The following is a 25,553-nucleotide window of genomic DNA, read 5'->3' on the forward strand; positions in this document are numbered from 1 at the left end:
AGAGATAACACCCAGAATTAACTGGTTTGATCTAATAGAATCACAATCTTTGGGGAGGTAAAAGGAGGTCAAGGAAAAAGGGGTGTAATCCCAGATAAGTAACGGAGTGCAGAAGACCTAACCCCAGTGCTGACTTTAGGGGCACCAGCTACCAGCCAAGGCATGAACACAGCCTCACTTGAGAAAGGCTGGGTAAGATAATCTTCTCCACCAGAGCTTCGGAGGGAACACGCCTCTGTTTCCTGATCACCGGTGAGACTCCAGTGAGACCGTTATAATACATTTATGTTGCTTTAAGCCATGAAATGTGTGGAAACTTTTTAAAATCCACACTAAGATGACTCCAAGCTAGGAGGTGGCAAATAGCAGCCATAGCTCTGTACTTGGCACAAAGCATAAAAACAAAAACAAAAACAAAAAATCAATTGAAGGGACAATTTAAATGATAAAGGTAGATAAATGAATATGGAAATGAGAGAACCACTGTGTACCAGAGTCATGGCAAGACATATAGACAGCATGACTTAAATATGAAAACACAGCACAACTAACTGTTAAGAAAAAAAGAAGAAGAAGAAGAAAGCTTCAATTCTAATTTCCATTTAATGAAGAAATGTACAAAATAAGAACATAATAAAATGAGGTGATGGAAATTCTGTTTCCTTAATGGGAGTAGAGTGAAGATATAAGCCAAGGCAGGAGAAAACAGTCTCATCTCTCATGTGTGTCATGTATGTGATACATAGGAAGACATCATAGACAGTCTAGATGTGGCACAAACATCGCAGTCATTACTCACAACTGTGGCGATGTGCACTGGGCCACATCAGCGTGGCACAATCAGGCAAGGACCCCAGGGAGCCCCTCCCTGAACCACTGGCTATATGGACACTGGGAGAGGCCAGGTTACCATCTTTGTGGATCTAGTGCCAAGTGTACCAGGCTCCAGTAGACAACTGCAAATCCAGTCACACACATGGCCCTGGGTCCCAAGAACAAAAGGAAAAGGCAAGGCTATGAGTGAGAGAGATGTACAGAAGAAGAGAGCCAGCAGGGGTTTATAGGGAGGTGGATGCTGAAAGTAGTCAGCAGGCATCATGTACATGTGTAAAATTCTCTAAGAGCAATGTAATTTTTTAAAAAATGCATTACCACATTTAAGTAGCAAAAATTTACATTTCAAACAACAACAACAAAAAATCCTTAAAGGACGCTCCATCGAAGGGGCTACTTTTATGACAGAAGAAGCACACTGCAGTTGCATACGGTCCTACTGTGTGTGACAATAGAGGTTCAAAGGGAAAGCATGTGCCGGGTGTTGTGAGGTAATATCCACACGCTGTTAGGAGAAGACAATGGCGACGGTCAGTTGTGACTGAGAAGGGTACACAACAAAACCACTATTGGTAAGGCCTCGGGGTTCTGTAGGACATCGGGTGTCCTCTCCAGAAGTGGGTTCAAGCCAGGAAAATCTACTGAGAGAGGAGAACCACGCCTTAGCCATGGTCTCACCTATCAGGTTCCATTACCACAGTCAATGTGATTCGGGAAAAGTAATGGAAAATTACAGAAATAAACATTCCTATGTCTTCCAACGTACTTGTTAGATTCTTAATGTAACTATGAGACCAGCTAAAATTACACAAATTATATGCTTACCTGGTTTTAAGTGTGTGTGTGTGTCTGTCTGTCTGTCTGTGTCCATATGCATTGTGGGTAGGCGTATGCTCCCTCATGTGTAAGGCTATGCAGGCCAGAGCTCAATGTTCAATGTCTTCCTTAAAGACATGCTTCCTTCCACATTATGTCTGGAAGCAGGGTCTCTCCCTGAAGCTGGACCTCACTGTTTTGGCCAGACTGGCAAGCTATTGAGATCTGGAGATTCTCCTGTCTCCCCATCCCAATACTAGTGTCACCTGTACACACCACCATTTTACATCAGGCCTTTACATGGGCTCTAGAGGTCCAAGCTCAGCTCTTTATGCTTCTAGAGCAAGCATTCTCCATTAAGCCATCCCCCGAGGCTCCATCATTTTTATTTTAACATGCATGGATTATTCAAATTATTTGGCTCACTGTTGTATGCTGCTTACTCTCTCCTGTGCTGAGCAGCAGTGAAGTTTCAGGAAAGTCTACTCGAGGTGTGAATCATTGCTCTGCCCAGTATTCCCATGGTGTGACGTATACCACCATTTCCTGTTGTCCACTCAGCAGCTGCCTCTACTCTCATGTCAACTGTGGGTCACAATGACTGGGTTCAAGTGACTAGCACTGTTCTAAAACTGTGGCCCCAAGCCATAGGAGGAGTGCTACTGACTGATTTGATGTAGTATACGGTTACAGCTGTGCTGTTTTACTTTTGTTATCTATCCCTTCCTGTGTCTGATTCATACATTTTACAAAGCACGGCAACACTCACCTTTGAGCTCCATGCTAGGGAGGGAGAGGCAGGTGAATTGCTTTGAGTTTCAGGTCATCTAGGCTACATAAAGAGTTCCAGATGAGTCAGAGCTGCATAGGGAGAGCCAGTCTCAACAAACGATTTTAGCCTAGGTATTCGTCAATAGGAAGAAATAGAACGTCAACAGGATTAAGTAACAGCTGCAGTTTCAGACATCAGCTTAGTATGAAGTGGCTTGGAATGGTCAGGGGAAGACTGCAGAATTCAGGATTTGTGCCTTTTGAGATATTCCTATTATCCTTGGATGAGAAAATTGACTGCAAACAAAACAAGTCACTGAACAGAAGTATTAGTCCTGGAAGAGAGGAAGCCACCCTGCGCCTGATTTCTATCCACCCGTCAACCAGTGGTGGCTATTAATGTTGATATTCCAAGCCTCTCTGTCTTCTACTTTTTGTATTTGCATTAGGAAACTCTCCTTGGCTGTCTTTGCTCTTCCTCCTTCATTCACCGTGACACGGAAAGGACAAGTGCTAGTGTCTGATGTCAAGAAATCACTGAAATTAGGTAACATGTGATTATCAATGTGTGGCACTAATTTCTGTAATGCTTTTAAGTGTCCCCAAATCTCCTTCAGGATCTCTGGGAGAGATCTACGCTGAGCACTTCCTCTCATTAAATCTACTTTTCTTCAAGTGCCTATAATCAGTATTTTTTCAAAAATATTTGCATAAATTTTGGTTATACACTTTTCATGTCTAGAATAAGGTTTATTTGATTTTTTCCCCATACAATTTTGCTCATAGTTTTTTTTGTGTGTGTTACTGTGTACACACACCGTGTGTGCACATAATCACACACCTCTCATACACTTTGCACTAAGCACACGGAAGTCAGAATCTAAGTTCCAAAACCGTTATACATTGAAAACTGTGCTCTGTGCTCTTCCAGCTGAAAAGTGACCTTCAGGAGTTCAGAGCGTGGCCGCACATCTGGAGAAAAGCTGAAGAGAAGAATGAAGATGTCACTGAGGACTGTGTAGAGTGGCTGACTGCAGGGCCGCTCGTTTTCTCTCAACAAGCTCTCCATGAAAGGCCAGGGAAGCCATTCCTTCCTACACCTTGGATGTGTGGAAGTCAGGGCAAAGAGCTAGAGGGACCTGAGTAGCTGACTCACATTCACAAAGTTAAACCGACCTCAGACTCAAGGAAAAAATGAAAAACAAAGCCCTTAGCCTTTGTTCATGATGAAATGTGTCCTTCACACCCCGGTCCTCCAGTCTCCTTCCCAACTCAACTCCACACTGAGGGTGTGCGCTCCATGTACTTCAGATATCAGGAGTGATAACAGGGACAGCAAAACGGCCTGACCAGGTAAGTGCTCTCGCTGCCAAGCCTGAGGACCTGAGTCAGTCCCTAGCACCGACACAGTTGAAGGAGTGAACTGACCTGAGCAAACTGTCTCCCTTTCACACGTTGCATGCTGTGCACACACGCAACCTCGATTACGTGAAATGAATTAATGTTTAAAAAAAATGTAAGGAAGTAAAAATGTAAGGATTGGGGAGGAGGACGGGGCAGCTTCAACAGTAAGGCGCTTGTTGTGCAGGCATGACAGCCTGAGTTTGATCCCCTAACAGCTGTGGTGGTATGCATGCCCGTAAGCCCAGAACTGAGTAGCTAGAGACAGGCATATCAGGAGGCTTTCTGACCAGCCAGAATGAGAGATACCCCAAATCATCCTGTGCCTTCTTCATGCATATGCACGTGTGCACACACACACAGACACAGAGAGAGAGAGAGAGAGAGAGAGAGAGAGAGAGAGAGAGAGAGAGAGAGAGACAGACAGACAGACAGACAGACAGACAGACAGACAGACAGACAGAGAAGAGAGAGAGAGGGAAAGTACATAAGGAAGTTGCCAGGAGTATGCACGACTCTTACAAATAAGGCTAGGAAATGGCAGTTGGGTTTGAGGATTCTCATGCTGTACTGAGAATCAGGCTCCATAAATAAAGGGAAGTGGTGGTGTCTGTTGGATAGGTCCACATTGAGCTGACAAGCAAACTGGCTTGCATAGGATGGACTGGCAGTGACTGAATGGCAAACAAAATATAAGGGTGTGGGCATGATGTTTGGACTGTAGCGAGTGACTCAGCCCCTGTAGTGTTCCCACCAAAAGAACTGGGTTTAATTCATGAACCTCTCTAGCTGTATTTTGGTTGTTAAAAGATGTGTTTGTCATCTCCCGTTGAGCAGCCATTAGGATTAGGAAGAACATAGCACTCCCTGGATGAGAAAGACTGTAGGCACAATTCACATGCCAGATGTTCATTTCTTTCCCTTTAAACCTCTTCAGTGCATCAGGGCCATTCGCCTCACTAAACAGATTCTCTCGTATTTCAGAAATGTTCTTCCATGTGTTTCACAAAAAAACAAAGAGTCCGCAAAGCAAGGGAAATGCGGTCTCTCTCTCTCTCTCTCTCTCTCTCTCTCTCTCTCTCTCTCTCTCTCTCTCTCTCTCTCTCCCTCCCTCCCTCCCTCCCTCCCTCCCTCCCTTCTCTCCCCTTCTCTTAAGGCATGGAGGGGAGGAGAAGCCAAGAACAAGCAAATATAAACAATCACCTTTTCATCCATAAATAAGAGCCCTCACAGGGTTCTGCAGCTGTGGGCATGAGGCAGCACACTAATCTTTAAAATCAGTTTCTGCCTTAGAAGTGGTGACAGGACTGTAACTGGTGTTTCCTTTCCACCAGCCCTGGATTTGATCCTATACCAAATCATGGTGACTTTCTTTCCTGAATTCATCCATAAACCAGATTCATTCGCTTTACTCCCTGGGCCACTCCTGGTCTTCTGGTGAGTCCACCCTTTCTATTCTTCTGTCACCACCATCACCAGTGTATTGGGATTTATGACTTTCTAAAACAGTAAGGCTTTTCTATGCCTGCCCCAATCTGAATAATGACACGGAGACTTATATTTATAATAGCTTTAGGCATTAGCTTACTGTTGCTCCCAATTAGCTCTTATACCCTACGTCAACCCATTTATATTAATCTATATATTACCATGTGGTTCTTTACCTCTTCTCAGTTTCATAGGTCTGAGTCTGACTTCCTCCATGACTCCTATGCAAATCCTTTCATGCTTTTTTCTTTCCCAGAATTCCTCTCTCTCTAGAAGTCCTGTCTTTGTTCTCCTGCCTTTGCTATAGGTCACTAATTTTTAAAAAATCATTGAGAAGGCGCTGGAGGGAGTGTTTACAAATATAATGCAGCCAAAGAATAACAATGCCAAAGTCCAATCTGCACTCAGCTCTCTGCTGCTACAGAGATCAGCATTTGGCTAAAACAATCTTTATACCGTGCCCAAAGAGATCACTCCAACAACTTCCCTTTTAGATTGGCAGAGGAGTGGTCACCCAAGAAATGTCCTTCTCACACAATGGAGATGCTCGCTGTGGTACAGCCTTATAGGAGGGTATCAGAGGGACCACAGAGGATCTCTCACATTGCCATTTTATCCCAGTTATCTGCCATGTGGGAACTGTTCTAGGTCATGCCAGGCCAAACATGAAAGGCACATGTAGCCACCTCTGCACTGAAGCTCTCCTCAGTGACAAGTCTGGAGGCCATGTGTTCATCAGCAATGGCTCTGCTGAATGACATGATGCATTTGCCCTCTGGAGTTCAGTAAGAGAAAGTCTGTGCATCTGTAAAACACTTGGTTTTCTGGGAAGCTTTAGATACAAAACTGCAGTAGAATATGCCAACAGAGTGTATTTATTTACCATTACTCAAGGAAAAGGAAAGACAAACTAGCATGTAATAGTTTTAAATGGAAAATTATCTTAAAATAAATAGAAATGTCTGAGCAGGGAAGAAAGAGGACATCTGACTCTGATGCACAGAATTGCTTATCTCAGTGAAACACACACACACACACACACACACACACACACACACACACACACACACACACATGCATGCACGCACACACGCACACAAATAATGAAAATCTAAATAAAGGCAAAATTTTCTCCTCAGCAATTAGAGATGTCGTCATAAAGCTTCTAACCCGAGGAATGTTCAGTATCATCCTTTTGTACTGGAGTTGGAGTGTCCAGGGGACTAACTGAACCCACATCTGAGCCTCAAGTGTTGCACCGGACCAGAGCGAGAACTATCCAAGTACAGCCTGAAGAATCTCCCACTACCCTGAAGTGGAAAACTTTGATACTGAAATAAGAGGATGACGGCTTGTCAACTACAGGAGAAACTCAGCTAGGAGCCTTCCTTCCATCCACTAGTTTTTTACTTAGAGACCACAGTTGATGGTAGAAATATTCCCATTCTAAAAGTTTCCAAGCCAATGAACACAGGACAATGGATCCTGGTAATTACTTTGTTACTCCTGAGGGGACGATGGTTCCAAGTCATGACCATGAGTGGCCACTAACATGGAGAGGACAGGAGCCTGCTGAACGATAAGCCACCACCATAAGACACTGCAAGAGAAGCAACCCAGAATCAGCCACACTGCTCTACTAATTTATGGAAGATACATGTGCCCGAGAGGTGTGTTTCCCAGCAGCCCTAGCCGTGCGATCGTCTACTGTGCAAAATGTCCGGCTTCTCCAGTTGAAAATTATTTTGTGTCTAATATTTTTAGAAGTCTGCTTTGAGAAGTGAAAACTGAAATGTTTACCAAGAAAAGAACACGTGACCTTGGCTGCACTTCAAAATAAGTGAGGCTGGAAGCAGCTGCTGCTGAGGGAACCCATACGACAGCATTATATGAAGTTAATAACTGTGGGAGCCGGATGATAGATATTTGGAAGAATCTAATTTTTTTTTTACCTGTTTTTCTATTTTAATTTTCAATTCAGAGAAAGAAAAGAAGAAACAGGGGGAGGAAGTTAAAGGAAAGAAAAGAGAGGAGGAGAGTGAGAGGGAGGAAGGGGGAGGGGACAGGATAGATAGGGAGGAAGGGCAGGAGGGAGGGAGGAAGGGAGGGAGGAAAGGGAAGGGAGGATGGAGAAAGAAAGCAGGGAAGGATGGAGGGAGAAAAGGAGGACAGAAGGGAGAAAGGAAAGGGTTATAAGGAAAGTGAAAAGTGAATAAGGGAAAAGAAATGAAGGCAAGGAAAGCAAGGGTAGTAGCGGGAAGGAAGGGAGAGGGAGGGAAAAGAAGGCAGAAGAGAGGAAGGAAGGCATGTCAGCCCAAAGCGTGAGCCCTGCACGTTGTGTGCCAGCTGTCCTGCCTCTGCCTGGCTCTGCCTGCCGCCTTCACCTCCTGCCTCTTGTGTCTTTGGCTCTGACTCTCCTGCACTCTCTCTTGAGGGAGTAGCACTTCTCTAGGCCCTTGGGTGACTTCTTAACTCTCATACCATCCTTCCAATTCCATGCTGGTTTTCTGTCCTCAGGCACACCCTGGCCTTTCTGATTTAGTCCAGACCCTGCCTTTAGCTACCGTGGTACTTTACAGCACGTCATGCCTGCAGGGTCACACTCAGTCAAGGGCCCATTGCTGGTTCCATCAGCCTCACTAGACTCTGAGGCTCCCAGGAGCAGACAGGGTACCTAACCCTCTGCCTAGCTCAGCACTCAGCTTCCTAGAACTTGTTGAATATTTTATCTATTTTATCATGCTTCCTCGAGTGGGGTGAGGCGATGACATGAAGCCAGAGATAGTCACACTGCCGATGAAAAGAATCCGGCTTCAATAAGTGCAGAAGAGAAAGCATGGCTCTCAGAGGCTAAAAAAGGCTGAGGCACGCATCTCTGGTTTTATCCTCTGATAGAAAAATGAAAATAAAGTAATAAAAAGCCACATTCTGTTATTAAATGTGTCTCCTTCCAGCCCTGAGGTCATATGTTACTCTGTGTGAGAAAGGGTGAGGGAGAGGTCATAAAACGTACGGAGTTTTAATCACAATGTGACTGTGCACTGCAAGGTATGGCTGCAGTCTGCTGGTGGCTGAAGTCCCCTGCATGGGCAGTGCTTGCTGTTTCCTGAAGAGCTTTATGACTCTGGCACATTCAAGATGTGCCCAGATCTGCGAGCTCTGAACAGCAGTTCCCAAACACACTGCTAGTTTCTTCTGGAGCGCTGCATGAAGAACTCAATAGCGGGGGCTGGAGAGATGGCTCAGTGGTTATGAGCATTGTCTGCACATCCAAAGGCCCTGGGTTCAACCCCCAGCACCCACATGGCAGCTCACAACTGTCTATAACTCCATTTCCAATGGATCTGTTACCTATATACCAATGCACATAAAACTAAAAACAAACAACAACAACAAAAAAAATCAAGAAAAAAAAAAAAAAACTCAATAGCAACACAGCTTCCCTCCAGCTCACTAGACCACCCCTTGGATAAAGCCTAAAGACCTGCCATGACAACCTGAGTTCAATTCTTGAGACCCATATGGTGAAAGGAGAGAACTGATTCCTACAAGTTGTGCAGGCACGCACACACGCACGCAGGCACAAATGCACGTACCCACCATAACTAGAATCTGCATGAAAGGGAACGTAGCCTTCTGCGGACCTGAAGATTCAGGCCAGACACTTTTGCTAATTACAGACACAGTGGATGCATGCAACTTCCTGTGTCTTCCTTATTTCATGTTTTCTTATTTTGCATAACAACATATTCACCTGCTGAGAGGCAATTCCTGGGCCACAGAGGAAGCCAAGGGGTCACCCACAGTGTGGGATCAGTACATATTCCCAGGTTAATATTTGGAAAGAAAGCAAGTCGTAAAGAATTACAGGTGCTTTCATTGGCCAGCATGGGGTGTCTAGTTGGGGTTTTGTGCCCCCCACCCCTGTTGTAGGGTAACTCTATTAAATCCCTTTTTATTCATGTAGACATAGCCTATTAATTAATTGTTCATCTTAATGCCTGCATTTCCAGAGTCATGTTCAGAAGGTCTTTTCCTTTAAAAAAAATATATAATTTATTTACATTACATCTCAATTGTTATCACTTCACTCTTCCACTTCCCACCTTCCCTCCCTCTTCTGCCCTATTCCCCTCCCCTAGATCTCTGACAGAAGGGGACCTCCTTCTCCACCACATGACCACAGACTATCAGGTTGAATAGTCTGCTCTCTTCGTCTATGTGTCACCAGGCCTCCCCACAAAGGGTAAGTGGTCACATCGGGGTGAGGGGGTCCCGGAGTTCATGTCAGAGGCAGTCCCCATTCTCCCCACAACCATGGAGAATGAGCTGTTCATTGTCTAGATCTGAACAGGGGGTCTAGGTTTACTGCATGCATTGTCCTTGAGTGGTACAACAGTTTGTGCAGGCCTCTCGGTTCACATCCACCAGCCTTGGTGGTTTCCTTGTGGGGCTCCTGAACCCTCTGGGTCCTTCCATCCCCCCATTTTTACATGTAACTTTCACTTGGAGTCCAGGAGTGAGTCCTAGCATCTGTCCCAATGCCCTGTTGAGTGGAGACTCTCAGAGGACATCTATGCCGGACTAACATCTGCTTATAAGTGAGTATATACCATGCGTGTCTTTCTGGGTCTGGGTTGCCTTACTCAGAATGATCATTGCCTGCAATTTTCAAGATTTCCTTGTTTTTAATAGCTGAGTAGGATTCTACTGTGTAAATGTACCACAGTTTCTTTATCCATTCTTCGGTTGAGGGTTTCCTGTCTCAGTTAATTTACTATTAAAAATGTGCTTTTAGTGCCCCTATTTCATCATCAAAGATGGCTTCGGGAAGAAAGTTTACATGGAAGCCCAGAGAAGCAGAGGTGAAGGTTCGAGATCTGTGTCTTTGGGATCTCAAGACAAGGCTCAGAAAGAGGAGAGCAATGGTGACCAATTCACCTACTGCTGTGGAGACCGGGTCAGAAGGATGGAGGCCAAGGACTTAGGATTAGTATCAAATGGTTTCCGGTTTCCTCCGACTTCCTTCTCTCTCTCTCTCTCTCTCTCTCTCTCTCTCTCTCTCTCTCTCTCTCTCTCTCTCTCTCTCTCTCTCTCTCTCTCTCTCTCTCTGTATCCATTTGCTCATGCACAGAGGCAAGAGCTTAACCTTACGTGTTCCTCTGAAGCCCTCCACCATATTGTTTTGAGATGGGGAATCTCACTGGGACCTGAAACTTGCCAATTCAGCTAGGCTCACTGGCCAACGAGTCCAGGGAATCCTACTGTCTCTTGCTACCCCCAGAGCTGGCTTTATAAGCACCACTCCTTCTCCTCCCTTTCTATTCATCTCCTTTCAGTGTGTGTTCTGGGGACCAAACTCTGCTTCTCATTGGTGCATGTCAAACGTTTTCCCGACGGGACAATGGCTACACACTCAGCCCCAGTCTTCAGACTTTCACTGTGCCTCTGAGAGCTCCTGCTACCCTGATTTTGCATCTTGCTTCCTTGTAAATGACGTTTTCGTACACATATTCAACATGCTTTTTAAAAATTCACCTCCCTCCTCTCCTCCCTGCCCCACCTTCCCTCCCTCTTCTCCCTCCCTCTCCTTCCCTGAGCCTCAGAAAAGGGAACCACCCCCCACCAATCTACCCCAGCACATCAAGTGTCATCAGGATCGAGCACACACTCTTCCACTGAGGCCAGTGGTATGCCATTGTGTAAACGTACCACACTTTCTTCACCCAATGTGCTTTTGTGATAGTCAGACTCTCATCACTTTCATTCCCTTTCCTCCCCCTATTACTGCTCCCTCATCACCCTACATAATCTCTCTTCTACTTGATGCTCTGTTTCCTTCGTCTACATTCCACGTATGTGGCTGTGTTTATCTCCACTTCCAGCCACTTTCCTGCAGATGAGGAAAGCCCACTGTGCATCTGCCACTTGTCCCTTATCCTTTTGTCTGTTGATGGGTCTGTCACTTGGCTCCTATGGACAGGGGCAGTAATCACGGGCATGCATGCAGAAATTCTACCTCATGCTTACCTAGATTCCTTCCAGGAAGGAAGTTGTGAGATCACATGATTGTTGTTTTGTTGGTTTGTTTTGTTTTTCTGAGGATCCTGCACGACACACTTATCTTCATACTGGCTGACTCGCTTACATTCTCCCTGCCAATGCATGCACATCTTTACCAACATTTGTTGCTGTTAGCTTTCTTGATGATGGCCATTATGATGGGGATGAGTATATTGCAGTGTAGTTTTGACTGGCCTGTCCTTTATTGCTAGGGTGGGGTTTTTTTTTCCCATATACTTCCTAGATATTTCTAGGTCTTTTGAGCAGAATTCATTTTTGCATTTATCAATTGTATTATTTGATCTTTTGAAACCTGTTTTTAAGAATTATTTTTATTTTTAAAGTGTGTGTGGGGGGGGTGTATGTGGTTGTGTGCATGTGTGAGTGAATTGCCTGAGATGTTCAGAAGAGGATGCTGGGTCCTTGAGAACTGGAGTCACAGATGGTTGTGGATGCCATGTGGGTGGTAAGAACTGAGCCTGAGTCTTTTGCAAAAGCCATACGTGCTCTTCACCAGTGAGCAATCTTTTCAGCCCCTTGAATGTGTGTGTGTGTGTGTGTGTGTGTGTGTGTGTGTGTGTGTGTGCGCGCGCGCTGTTTTTCATTTTGTTTTAGTTCTTATGTATTCCAGATATTAGTCCTTGTCAAGAGACAAGCTGGCAAGGATTTCCCCCACACTCTGGCCTGTCTTTTTACTCATATATTTACTTTCTCTGTGCAGTAGTTAATTAATACTATATTGTTATTATTTGTTATCTATCTATCTATCTATCTATCTATCTATCTATCTACTTATGTGTAAGAGTGTTTTATCTTCCCAAAGGCCAGAAGGTGCTAGAATTTAGTTACAAAGGGTTGTGAGGCTCAAATGTGGGTACTAGGAACTGAGCCCAGGTCCCTGGCAAGAGCAGCCAATGTTCTTAACTGATGAGTCATGTCTGCATCCCTTTGTTCTTTAGCTTTTGAGATGAGGTTCTGCTGTGTAATGCTGCCTGGTCTGGAGCTCGTTCTGTGGTCTAAGCTGCCCTCCATTGCTGTATGTTCTATGTCCTGGTCTCCCAACTTCACATCCTCTTTTGTCTTAATCCATTAAGTCCAATTAGTGACACTCATACGTACATGGGTGTGGAGCCACCCACTGGGGTATGGGTACCTGCCAGGAGCCACTTCCTCAAAGATGAAAGACATCCTCTCAGCAGCTATCAATTGCCAATAGCCAATTGGGAGAGCTCCTCCCAATCTTTTCTGGTATCTTGGCTGGCTTCATCTTTTGTGTAAGCACAGCTGTGGGGAGGTCATAATGTGATAGCCAGCCCAGACCAGAAGACAGCATTTCACAGCACTGCAGCGCATCTTCCAGCTCGTCTGTTCTTTCTGCCTCCTCTTCCTTAAGGGTCCCTAAGCCTGAATAGGGACCACGTTCCCTTCTTCCATCCGCACACAGGGTTTTGATGAGTAACATGGTCTGAAACTATTTTATAGCCAATGATATGTGGCCAGCATGCTGTCTGGGAACTAGGTTCAATCTACCTTTGACATCCCTTCCTTTTTTATGTTATTAATTTTCATCCTTTTCATGACTGGGACCTCTAAATGCAACCGACTTAATTGTCTCCAAACTTCAACGCTTAAGGAAAAGCTGCTAAAAATCCTATTTTTTGCTTTGACAAAGTCCACAATTTTGACACACAACCATTCTACCTCTGCCAGGGAAGTTGGTTTTTGCTACTGTTTTTCAGTAGTTTTGATCCTGAGATCCAACGTTTTAAGACATTTTAGTTTCGTTCCTGTTTCAAAAATTCTCACTGATCTCTTGTTTCTTCGAGATCTTCAAATACCTGACAGTTGTGAGATCTAATTAGTAATTCCGGAGGGGATTCGTGTACATTGGAAATTTGCGGGGGTTAATTACAGGGGTCAAGCTTTCTGTAATAAACTTGAGTATCTATCTCAATATATTGCTAATTGTACAAGATATTTTCTGCCTGGTTCACTTGGGGAGATGCTTGAAGGGACTTTCAAGGTTGCATATTGTTCCTTGCTCATTAGCTTGGCGTCTCCCAGTAGCCTGTGAGATCCACAACGAACAAAGGATTGATTAAGCCCTAGGCAGGTCAGGAGTCACTGGCAAAAACAAAAAACAAAAAACAAAAACAAAAACAAAAACAAAAAAAACAAAAACAAAATAAAACAACAACAACAACAACAAACTAACCAAGTTCATAATCCCTCTGCATTGTAATAAAGCATGTCTGAGGCTTGAATCATTTAGTAAAATAATAAATTTTTAAATGTTAGACTGTATTGCAGAGTTCCTTGGCATCAGGAGCTCTGATAAAAGTACCAAATGCATAATTCTATCTTTTTATATAACTACAGACTGAAAGGTTAATATTTACCTGTATTGTGCATAAAAACAAACTGAAGGTCAGAGCAGATATGAATCACTTCCAGGTGCCCAGAAGAATTGCACAAAGGAGCTCTGTCCCTGCCCCACTCTGTTTTACATGTGTGTATATGTTTGTGTGTGGCCTGATGGACCTACAGACGTGTGCACTGTTAATAGAGTTTGGAACTCCTGGGGGAGAAAAAAAACCACAGACTCAATCCAATTATAATTAAGAGATTTGTTGATTAGCTGCTAGCAGGACCATATTGTCTGAGCCAAATTCAAGATTGCTGTATAGGCATGGGGAAGGTGTTTTTTTTTTTTTTTTAGGTAAAAACCACAAGAAGACCTCTGACATTTATGCAAGCAAGCAAGAAACATGGTCTGTTCTGCCAAGTTTAAGTGATTGAGGCTACTCAAGACAATCTTTGGGTATCTGTGTAAGCAAGTTACAGAAGCCAAAAAAGCAATTAGTCACATCATAACAAGGTCACAGCTATATATTTCTGGGTGGGGGTGGGGGGATCACTGAGTCAAGGTTACTTGGAATTTATCTTCCAGGGACTGAAGTCTGAAACAAATGGCTTGGTGTGGGGGGGGCAGGGGGGGGAGTCACCAAGATGAACACCTGGCATAAAATGAAGTCTCTTTAGCCATCACAGCACACAGTGCTTTTCCTCAGATACACAGGCCTATAACTTGACAAATATGCTAGGCTGGCCAGCAAGTGAGCCTTAACTATCTGCCTTCCTCTGCTTTCCCAGAACTGGGGTTCCAAGAATGTACCACCATGCCCAGATTTTCCATGTGAGTTCTGGGAATCGAACTCAGGTCTTAGTTTTCACAATGAACACTTTACTGACCTAGCAGGCCCCCCAGCCCACTCATAGTCTACCTATGTCTGTGGCATGGTTTATCACACAGTCACCATGTGTGCTGATGGCTGGACAAACACAACATAAGGAAAAGAGCATCACACAGACTGCCTACTCCATGCGTAGGTCCTAGCTATGTAGTTAACTGTGGGTTTCTGATGAAGCCATGTCGCTCTGCACTCCTTCATGATTTAAGGTTGTGGGAAAAGAACTGGATGGATACGGTAACTTCCCCCACATCTTCTCCTGATTCAGGAACTGGTCTAAAATTATTTAACAAACTGCATAAACTAATTCATACTAAGCCCTGAATGGCCATCTTCCCATCTTCCTTTCATGGTTATTTGCATTTTCCAAAAGGAAGCGCTCACAAGAGAACGCGACTGGATAATTGAAGCAATTAGAGCTACACAATCAAGAGAGAGCAGGCAACTGGGGACCAAGCCTTCCCAGATCTTGCCCCGCCTCCTGCCTCAGCCTTTGTCTACTTTGCCCTTTCTCTGATTTTCTCCCACCCCCGCCATGCCCGTGTTCCTTCATAGTGCAGAAGCATCCAGATAAACAGCCTTCCAGACATATGTAAAATCTGAGGGATGTTCATGGAAAACGTAAGAATCCAAAGCCAAGAACAGAGTCTCTGTTAGGACAAACACCTGTGTAAACTTGAAGCCCTTTACCCTCAGCCGTGCTGTTCATTTCCTGTCGTTTGGTTTTAGCCCAGTGTTAATGACAGCGGGGATGGTAGACTGAACTCCTCCCTAACGCAGTCACTACAGTAAAGCTGACTGCAATATCCTTCTGCATCACTTAGATAAGGCAGAGATCTCGAACCCTGAAATTGTGTGACCAGCCTGGCCTCTTCACTAAGGAAGAAAGACTTTGCTGTGGTATGGGGCTCAGCCCTAGTCTCTCAAAGTTTTCTAGGGTGATTTAACCATTTCTGATTATGACGTCACCAAATTTCAATTCCCTCTTCTGTGTGTGTGTGTGTGTATTATTATTATTATTAGTAGTAGTAGTAGTAGTAGTAGCTGCAACTGTGGGCATGCACATGTTTGTGGAAGCCAGCGTTTGAAGTCAAGTGCCTGTCTCTGTCATGCTCCACCTTATTTTTAAGACTACTATTATTAAGTTTAACTATATTATTAATAATAAATACTGTTATTATAATTAGTGTGACTGCATTTATGAGTGTAGGAACTTGTAGAAACCAGAAGAGGGCATCCAATCCCTTGGAAATGGAGTTATAGGGGGTTGTGAGCCACCATATAGAGGTGCTAGGAACTGCACTCTGGTCCTCTGCACAAATGCATTCTTAGCTGCACCTGTCTCACCTCCTCAACACTAGAGGCTTTTTTTTTTTAACCTGGCTTCTTGGTATCAGACTCACATTCTTGTCCCTTGCGTGGCAACACTTCACCAGCTGATCCATCTTACCAGCCCTAGCAGAAAAAGCCAAAGAGAAGGAAGATATCGTGTTTAAGAGCCTAACCTTGAGCGTGAGCCAGGCCAGGCCTTTCACTGCTCCCTCCTGAACTGGTTGGAGGTGCCCTTGAGAAATATTGCCTTAGCTTAAGGTTGAGTTCCCTTGTGATAAAGCAGTAGGCGCTGTGACAGGTGGCTGATGAGAGCGCCACCTTGTGGATTCGTGGCAAGCATCAAGTGAGGTAATTATATTTATAGTCTCTATTTAACAGCAATGATATTTGGGCTTTTAATGTCTGATGTCTTCTGGAGAGATGCACACACCTCATTTCTCTTCTCACAAATAAAGTTAAATCCAACAAATCCAAGCCTAAAGCTTGATGGACTACGTACCGTGAATATCTCCAGCTAAAGGTCAGACAAGAGGAGTGGAATCAGATAGCATGTATTTAGGAGTGTTTCTGGAATTCACTTACTTTTCTGGGATTAATGCCCTCCTTTCCTTCATTATCCTCTAAGTAATCAAAGAGTGAATCTAAGAAAACAGATACAGATAGCCATTGGATTTACTAGTCTTAGGGACTGGGTAAACCAAGCTCTGATGTTAGTCCATCTGATCCCCGGCCATGTGGCGTTGTGGAAGTTGCTTTGTCACCCTACCTCAAAGTTTTTACTTGTAGAGTGATGAGGAAAAGACCAAATAACAAACACTCACACAAGCTCTTGCAAGAAACAGCTAGGAAAATGATGTGATGATGGACCGTCATGGCGGGTGGTCTGCTCCCAGGCAACACTTGCATGGCAGGTAGAAGAACAGTGGGGGAGATTCTCAGGGCTAGAATGCTGTCCCTGCCATTAGCTCCTGGTGTCACCATGGGCAAAGTATGTGGCTTTCTATTTGAGACATGTTCTCTTTTGAAAGGAGATCATAATAAAAAATACCTATGCCACAGACTTTCTAGGAGACAGGCTGGGAAGAAGGCCCAGTGGTTAAGGTGTTTAGTGCACAAGGTAAAGATTTGAATTGAGATGCCCAGACTCATGTAGAAACTTGGGTGTGGCAGCATCCATCACAACCTCAGCCCTATGGGTGGGGAAGAGACAAGGGTATTTCAAGGGTCACTGTCTGGCCACTGTTGCCAATCTGTGAGCTCCATGTGCAGGAAAAGACCCTGCAGCTTTTAAAGACCCTGTTTAAAAAAAATAATAATGTGGAGAATCATAGAAGAAGGCATTCAACATCAATCTCTGGCCTCCACATGTACACACAAGCAGGTATACTTACATAGACACACATGCATGTACACATGTGCACACACATACACACACAGATGTACATGTGCATACACACGGACACATATACACACACACACACACACACACACACACACACGAGAATTGTGAAAAGGATTAGTTTGTCTAAGCTTTTAGACCCGAGGCTGCCACTGGACTATAAATAACAGCTATTCTTAGTTGGATTTTGTTCATAGCCCTCTTTCTTATTTTAAAATAGTCATAAGGTAGATCCCAAGTGGCGTACAAAACATCTGTCCAGTCCTGCTATCAAAATCTTGAAATACCTTGCCTCCACGCACCAGATGCCAAATCCAAATGCCCTGCGTGGCGGTTTGGATGCCTAAATCGGTCATGCCTTCCACTGCAGAGCTATCTTATCACTCACACATCCGTCTGCCTCTTTAATAATAACTCCGTCCACCCACCTGCTCAGGCTCGGTCATCAGGACCTTTCTAGACCCTTCCTTCCTCCTTTCTCAACTTCCGCCTGGATCCCACTGCCTGGTCCGGCTGGGGTGCACACGGCACTCCTCTGCTACGACTGCAGATGAGCCTCGTGAACCACCTTCCTTTGTGAACCTCAGAGCTGTGGATAAGAGTGGGCCGTGCTCTTTACCCACCACACCTCGCAGTTTAATCAAGAGAGAGAGGCATCTATCCAGTGGCTGCAGCTATTGGCACCGAGGTTGTCATGGAGAACATCAAGGAAGAAGATCAGACACAAGGGGACCTGGACAAAGGATGTTGACTACTGTATGGAAGCCTCAGGCTCCACCAGAGACACAGAGTACAGTGGCAGAGCGCAGGACAAGCTCCAGACCTGCTGTCCTCCTAAACGGTGTTAAGCCAAAGTGTGTGTCCTGGCCTGCAGATGGGACTTGTGGTAGGAGGTCTCCTGAGAGAGCACGCTGTGCCCCTTCAGCAGCAACTCAGCTCAGTTGCTATCCACAACGGCAGGGATGAGTCATCTAGAGGCATGGCAGCCCTTTCCCCGCACACGGTGACTCCATCTTCTTACCGTTAGCTTCTAGAGACCTCATTAGTTTCATATGTGTGGTGATTTCAATATGAAATGTCCCCCATCAGCCTATGCACTTAAACACCTGGTCCCCAGTTAGTGGCGCTGTTTGGGAAGGCTGTAGAAGTTTAGAAGCTGGAGCCATAATGGAGGAAGTGTGTCAAGAGGGGCAGCCTTGGTGTTTTACATCCTGGCCCTACTTCCTGTTTTCTCTATGCTTCCTGACCACTAAGCCAGCCTCAAGCTCCTGCTGCCGGGCCTCATCTGCTGTAATAGACTCTGTGCCTTCTGAAACTGTACTCCAATAAAGCCCCTTTCTTTCTCCCTTAAGCTGCCCCCTTCCAGGGTATTTATCACAGCAATAGGAAGAAAACAACTGTGATACACGTACATACGTTCTCATGAGAAATAACCGAACTCTCTGCCCCGTTACTCCAAGTACCGGAGTAAATTTCCATGTGGCTATGACAAAACGGCTGACCAACGCACCTTAAAGGGAACGGGATGAATTCCAGCTTCTGGTTCTGTGAGGATACAGGCCATCCTGGCAGGGAAGGCAGGCAGCCTGCCTATCATTGGAGCAGTCTGGAAGGAGACGTGAGGCTGGGCTATAAAACGCCAAAGCCCACCTCCAATGACGCACTTCCTCCAGCAAGGCTCCACCCCCTCAGTGTTCTGTAACCACCCCAAGAAGCACCACAGACTGGAACCCAGTCCTCAAGCATGTGACCCTATGGGGGCAGTCCACATTCAAATTAACAGCATTCTCCGTGTGTGTATTTCTGTTCTGTCCCTCGCGGGGACCCGGAGATCATAATATCTTAAAGGCAATAAACTTATACCTAAAACTTGGTTTTTACTACCATGCTTTAATATAGTGAATTAGGCTACAGGCAATACCAATATTACTGCCCAGCCTATTGCCCTCGTATTGTTTAAATGTATTTTATTTTATTTGTGTGTGTGTGTGTGTGTGTGTGTGTGTGTGTGTGTGTGTGTGTGTGCGCGTGCGCGTGCACACATGCGCGCGCCATGCACACATGTGTCCATATATGCATGTGAATATCCACAGAGGTCAGAAAAAGGTAATGGATCCCGTAGACCTAGAATTACAGACGTCACTCCAGAGCTCAGCTAGAGGCACAAGTGCTCTTAACTACTGAGCCATCTCCCCAGGCCCCTTCCCTGGCCTGTAACTTATTTAGTGAAATAATTAAACGTTGATGTTTGCTGCAGTGTTAAAAAATTTTCATTCATTCATTCATTCATTCATTCATTTAACAAGGCACTCCCAAAGAAATGACTACCCTTAGATTGGAAGCACAGGGAACAGGAAAGCGAACTCAGAGGTGAACAGTAGGAAGTAGCTTAAAGAATAAAGACAACGAGGACAGGCACAAGCCAGAGAACATGCAAGACAAGTGGAAAGTGGAAGAACAGTGCTGAAGTCGTTTGGGAAAAAGTAAAGTATTGCGTGCAAATCCAAAATATAACATTAGCATCGGCCCATCTTTAACTGAATGAACGATGGCATGAATCAGTGGATGAGGGGCAGGCACCTCATACAGGAAGTACCCAAATAGCTTGTGTGAACAGACATACACACTGCCCTCAAGGAGGGGAAACCTGACTCCTCCAGTGAGGGCCGGCAGGGTGACTTCCTCCCCAGCCTCAGCGTAAATGCGAGAAAAGGCATAACCCCACAGCAGACAAACCTGACAAATACCCTACGTTATGGTATATATATATTCTATTTAGTTCAATGGCACTTTAGCTTCGCCCCCTTACCGCAAGCATACCAAGTTTGAATAGAATTGTACTGTTACAGATGGAGCATGAACTTCCCCCACAGTGTTAGAGCTCCTGTTCTCCAGATGGTGGCGCTGTTTGGAGCACTGTGGAGTCCTTAGGAGGCTGGGACCTAGAAGGCGTTATATGTCACTAGAGATGCCCTTTGAGGGTTAGAACCCAGGCCTGGGTCTGGCCTTGCCTTTGACTCTGGCTTCCCAGCCCATCGCCAACTGAACACCTCAGAGAAATGTCTTCTGAGACTGTGAGACATATTAAACCTATCCTTATTCACAGTGTTTCTGTTGGGCGACATGGTTGCAGAAACACAAAGTGAACGAACATGAACATTCTACAAAACCTGAACAGGACTCCCCAAAACTCCCAGGACAGACAGCGTCAGAAAGAGTCTTGGAGACAGGGTTAAGGAACCCAGTTTGAGATCTTGATGAGGCTCTAAGTAAAAAAAATGGCGTCAATGAAAACAAAAGAAATTGGAATGAAAGGCATGTGTCGGTGTTACTACCAATTGCTGGCATTACTTTGCTCTTTGTGAAAATGTGTCACATGGGTGTAAAATGCTAGAAGAGGAACTGCACTGGGGGACAGTCTCCGTACAGTTTTCTCAAGTCTTCTGTAAATCTAAAAACGCTCTTTTAAAATATGGTATTATAATTAGCTTCAGGTGGCTAGCTCCAGGTGTTAGCAGCACTGGCTCCTGTTGCAAAGGATCTAGGTTTGATTCCCAGCATCCATATTGAGGAGCACAACTATTGAGTTCCAGGATATCCAGCGCCCTCTTCTGGTCTCCTCAGGTACTGCACACAATGCATAGACATACTTGCAGGCAAAGCACCAACACCTAAAATATACATATACATATACATACATACATACATACATACATACATACATACATACATACATACACACACACACACACACACACATATTAGAGGTTTTAGAGAAAGGGTAGACCAGATGCTGATTAATACAGATTCACAACTGGTCAAAGTGCAAAGAATAAGTGATGGTGCGGTCAGCTTAAAAGTGATATCTATGTCATAACTTCTCCCTGAAACACGCTGGGAATATCTTAAAACAATAGGTGGAAAGACTGTAAGAGCGAGAGGTCAGGGAGATCTATTGTGTGACAGTGTCTTCTGGGCATTGTGTGGCCATTGTACTCAGGAATTCATGGCATCTTTGGCTGCCTTCATAAGACCTGTTCAAGATTGAGCCAGCCAGCATCCCAGCATATATGGGGAAGGGATTCACAAGCTTCCACTCCTGGCTGAGGAGCCACTGACACTTGCCAGCAGCTGAGGAGGGACAGTCCTTTAGGGGTGTGGCCCCTGGTAGCTTGACCATGCTCCACTCACTGGCCCACACCCATGATGCATGGGCAGAGCTGATTGGACTCAGTGGGTTATTAAAAAAATATTTAAAAAGAGGGCATAAAGTTGGGAGCAGCAGCAGGGTGAAGGATTCTGAGAAGGGTTAGAGATGGGAAGCCAGGAGGGAGTGTAGATAAGATTTTTTTTTAAAAAAAATACATTGTATATATATATATATATATATATATATGTGTGTGTGTGTGTGTGTGTGTGTGTGTGTGTGTGTGTGTGTGTGATTCTAAAAGAATAATAAATTTTGGTTATTATTTTTTTTTAAAAAGGATGAGCCAAAGTTTTTAAGTTGTAAGCAATTGAGTTGGACTGGGATAGAGTGGTCGAAAACCCCATAGTGGTTGTACTTCAGAAAGCGCATGCTACACAGTGGTAGAGACAGTGGAAGCTGCCTACACCCACACATGTACATAACCAGTGTCCCTTACCTATTCTAACATCAAGCCTATAAAAATGAACACTTGTGCATATATTGCATTCACTTGCTTGCTCACTCTCACTCCCTCACTGACTCATTCATTCACTCCTCATCCATCTTTCACTCATGCACGTCTTCACTCACCCACCAACTCCTATCTACCTATTGTACCCGTCATTGTAGCCACATGTCTGGGAGAACAGAGACTTGAATGACTCCCAGGGTCCTTCCCCAGCAGTATGAAAAAGGAACTCTTGGCTACTGTGGGGTGGACTGACTGCTCAGCTACACAGAAGAGACGTATTAACACTGCCCCGCTGCACGGCCTCCAGCTTTACATGTGGGAAGGTTTCATGAGTTTGTCACTTATCTAGGGGTGGGCTTTTTAAATGATGGAGCTGCTTTAAGGTCATCCTGCTCCTGTAAGTGGCCATATGAAAAGCTCACTAGTTCAGCGAGTTGGATTTTGGTGCAGTTGTTCCTTTGGTCTGTTCTGGGATGAGTAGATGTGTGTGTGTGTGTGTGTGTGTGTGTGTGTGTGTGTGTGTGTGTGTGTGTTGCCTCTTCCCAGGAAAGGTCTGTCCCACTACAATTACATATGTGTACCACCACAGCTGGCTTTGAACCCAGGTCCTCAAGCTTCTGTCTGAGGAAGCACACCACTGACTGGGCTATTACCCAGCCCCGGAACATATCTGAAATGTCCATCACTAGCATGTCCTGTTTGTTCATGGAATGGATATGGGATAGAGGAAGCCTGTCTTGTCTTGAAAAGAAAGCCAATCCTTAGAGGAAAATGAAAAGTGGGGAGTGGCGTGTGACCTGGAGACTTCTCAGGACATTGCATGCCAGCATCTCTGGGTCCTCTGCTTCCTGTGAGCCCGTCTGACCAAAACTTCAGAAGTGTTCCCTGCACCCTGAACCTATCTCAGCCAGGCATAGTTTGGAGTGTAACTCAAAGCTGCACCTACAAGTGGCGGGTGGCACCTCCTAGACTAAATGGAAACAGCCTGGAGAAATGTTGGCTAAGTGTCAGTAGATACTACACACATACACAAGTGAGCACGCAAATAGAGAGTGGTAATCACATAAAACTGTCTGTCTGTGGTGGGGGAAAACATAAGATCAATTTCTTGCTAGGAGTGACCCATGAGGGTTATTTGGGGGGCAATCAGCATGTTATTGTGGGATGCTTCCTTCTCAGGCACAACTCCTGTTTTATTTGATGGGACTTTTTTTCCCCAAAGGTCCTCGGTACATGATCTCTTATTATGTGGATAATCAACAGAACCTGTTTGTCCCCTAATGAGAGCAACTGAGACCAACAACTGCAGCAGCTGAGATAAAAATCATAGCTTTACTGCAGTGCCCATTAGCTGGGTAGAAACTACATCCTGAGGTCATAAATAGTTATTAGCCAGTTAATGACAGCTATAGTCAAATCATTACATTTATGTCTGATGACTAAGGATGAGGCCTTCCTTGACCTGTCGAGCTCAGGCAGTTTTTCGTGGTGTCCCAACACTCTGGGCAGAATTTCCAAAGTTCAAATGACAAAATCCTTACACCTCTCTTAAAGAAACACAAGAGATGGATAAAACTGAACAATTGGGTACGTTTTCATAGACTGTTCAGCCTTTCTGTGATGTCATTAAATTCTTAAAGTACTTTCTGTTGGTGGCAATAAAACCCACTCACTCAGTCGCATGTCTATGGGTGCTTCATGCTATGTGACCAACTTCTCCCTATTTTAGAATCTTCCTGGGGCTTTTCCATACTTATACCGACAAAGCTTTACTCCAAACATCAACAAATTAAAGATGATCTTTTATGTTCTCTGTGCCACTTGTCTGTTTTTGTGGTGCTAGGGACAGCACCTAGAGCTTTGTGCATGCCAGGCAGGGGTTCTGCCACTGTGTGTGCCATGTGAGTTTTAGAAACTGGTTATTTCATGTTTTATCCTACTTTCTTTAATGGCCCGTGCAATCAGAGGACTTAAAATACTTGTTCAATCTAGCAAAAACCATTCTCCCGTGGTAGACACAAATTAATCCACAATATATTGCTTTTGGATGACTTAACAGACAAGTGTATCTACCATGGGCTTTTTTTTCAGCTTGTTTAATAATTGGTTTCTGACTTAATTGGAGCTGGATTGGGCATATAATATTTTCTCAGGCAGGATCACTGATAAGTACAGAAAACAAAGTATGTGACAAAAGATCGTTGAAAGCTACAAATATTCAGAAATCTCATGGTTTCTAAAGAAACGATGTCTGAAAACATGCGGTTTGAGAGCAGAAGGTTAAACACTCTTATTTTATTAATTATGAGCACCAAAATCCCCTTCCTTAACCATTAGTAATTAACTCAGATTTAAACTTCTGCACATGCTTATTTCCTAAAAGAAAATTGTGGGGTAAAGGTCTGCACAGCTGCCTCAATTAACCCAGGCTTCTATGGGCAATCATTTCCTGTGTGCTCAGGCACCACATGCCACAAATGTCACAAGATATATCTGGAAGAGGATGATGTGTTAGTTACTCTCATTGCTGTCGCCAAAAATATCTGGGAAAAAAATCAATCATGGAAGGCAGGCTTTGGTTTATTTTAGCATAGCATTTGAAAGTAAAGTCCACACCAGAGAAGGCATGCTGAGACCTTGAGGCAGCTGGTCACATTGCATTTGCAGTTAGGAAGGGATGAATGTTGGTGCTCAGTTCACTTTCTTTTATTCAGTCTAAGATCGCAGCACATGAGATAGTTGTATCCACGTTATGGGCGGCTCTTCCTTACATAAGCTAGACCTTTCTGGAGAGATGTCTTAATATGTCTTATCCCAGGATGGCCTCAGACTTGCTATGTAGCTGAAAATGGCATTGAGCTTCTGATCCATCTGACTCCATTTCCAGAGTAGTGGGATGACAGATGTGTACCAGCCCACCTGGTTCTGTGCAGTCCTGGGGATCAGATCCGGGGCTTTATGGTTGCTAGGCAAGCATTGATATCCAAAGTTAGGAACATTTCCTTGCTAAGGTAAAGACAGGTTAGCATGCAGAGTCAGGTGACCTTTGGGCAGCTATGATCTCTCTGAACCTCAGTGTACTTCCCAGAGGTGTGTCAGTAGTACCCATGCGTCTCAGGCTGCCTATCAGAGGGGACACAGGGAAAAGTTCCGAGCAGCACTCCTGGCACAGGGTTGCTTGTGAGGTATAACCTGTAGCTGTCATAAGCAGTAATGAGTCTTTGGCATTAGTCAGAAACTGCCAACAACTGGAGAGGTGGCATCACAGATCTTGGTTTTAAATATCGACTTTGCCAATTCGTGCACATAAATGATTAACAACTCACTTAGGAAAATCACTGGAAAGCAGGTATTGTGATAGCCGGTGTTGTCAACTTGGCCCTCAAGCATGTCTATGAGGGATTATCTTGATCGCACTCATTCATGTGGGGGAGATGCTCTGACTGTGAGTGGCAATGTTTCCTAGATGAGACCTTGAGCGATGTATGTGGAGATGGGGAATTGAACAGCACCACGCACAGCCATGGCTCCTCCATT

General features: G+C 44.6%; 2 long non-coding RNA genes across 5 annotated transcripts in view; one reads left to right on the forward strand and one right to left on the reverse strand.

Annotated features, from left to right (window-relative positions):
• LOC311585703 overlaps window positions 1-7,338 on the forward strand; it is a 97,812-nt gene extending 90,474 nt beyond the window's left edge. For all 3 annotated transcript variants that reach the window (XR_014775306.1, XR_014775307.1, XR_014775308.1), the window contains 3 exons: window positions 2,871-2,968; window positions 3,353-3,774; window positions 6,450-7,338. This is a non-coding gene — a long non-coding RNA (uncharacterized lncRNA). The remainder of the gene's footprint in view (window positions 1-2,870; window positions 2,969-3,352; window positions 3,775-6,449) is intronic.
• Window positions 7,339-9,186: 1,848 nt separating this feature from the next.
• Window positions 9,187-13,423, reverse strand: LOC311585704. 2 transcript variants are annotated; one of them, XR_014775309.1, is made up of 3 exons: window positions 12,527-13,423; window positions 11,341-11,465; window positions 9,187-9,346 (listed from the first exon to the last, which is right to left on the reverse strand). It is a non-coding gene; the product is annotated as an uncharacterized lncRNA (long non-coding RNA). The 2 variants fall into 2 exon arrangements; XR_014775310.1 differs by having other exon boundaries at window positions 12,493-13,423.
• Window positions 13,424-25,553: the final 12,130 nt, after the last annotated feature.

The sequence above is a fragment of the Acomys minous genome, assembly GCF_964271855.1.
Source record: "Acomys minous genome assembly, chromosome: 16".
NCBI classification, from domain to species: domain Eukaryota; kingdom Metazoa; phylum Chordata; class Mammalia; order Rodentia; family Muridae; genus Acomys; species Acomys minous.